At 45.5% G+C, this 758-nt stretch overlaps 1 pseudogene; it reads left to right on the top strand.

Moving 5' to 3' along the window:
- The first annotated feature begins 334 nt into the window (after window positions 1-334).
- Window positions 335-537, top strand: LOC116662320 (annotated as a pseudogene).
- Window positions 538-758: the final 221 nt, after the last annotated feature.

The raw sequence follows: 758 nt of genomic DNA, 5'->3' as shown, positions 1-758 counted from the left end.
GCTGTGTGCCAGGGGTTCACTTCAGTGCCTCACGTGGAGGACGTCAGAGAATATTCTCCCGTCTGCCAAAGAAACCTGTAGCTATTACTATTCCCATTTTAGGAGGAAGATGGAGCACAGAGATCCTAACCTTGCTGAAATGTGGGCACATGAACAAATGGAATTAGACCACAGACTCCCAACGATCTACATGTGGATTATTGAAGTCTCCCAACATCTCAGACCATTCGGGTGGCCATAACAAACTACCAGAGACCAGGTGGCTGATAAACAACAGAAATTTATTTCTCATAGGTCTGGATGCTGGGAAGTACAAACCCAAGGCACCAGCAGCATCGCTTCTTGGCCTTTTGGCTAAGATGAAGTGTAGTATCTGTTCTTATCGGTCAGGGCACCAGCAGATTCGGTGTCTGGTGAGAGCCCACATCCCGGTTCATAGACCTTCCAGCTGTAAGCTCACTTGGCGAGAAGGACCGGGGTTTTCTCTGATCTCTTTTATAAGAGCACTCATCCCATTCATGATGGCTCTGCCCCACCTCTACCATCACCTTGGGGTTTAGGTTCCAACATATAAATTTGGGGAGGTACACAAAAGTTCAGACCATAGTACTCATTTTTTATAGTCTGCCCTCACTTATCATTTCCTGGGTTTTGAGTAAAACATTCACCTTTGCTGGATTTGATTATTTAAATAGTCCATGACATAACCCTGCTATGAATCTAGTATTTAGGTATCGGATTTCCAGCCACTGACAGCC

The sequence above is a fragment of the Camelus ferus genome, chromosome X, assembly GCF_009834535.1.
Source record: "Camelus ferus isolate YT-003-E chromosome X, BCGSAC_Cfer_1.0, whole genome shotgun sequence".
In the NCBI taxonomy this organism is placed as follows: domain Eukaryota; kingdom Metazoa; phylum Chordata; class Mammalia; order Artiodactyla; family Camelidae; genus Camelus; species Camelus ferus.
The sequence above is the reverse complement of the archived record's forward strand: the minus strand, read 5'-3'. Positions and strand labels throughout refer to the sequence as shown.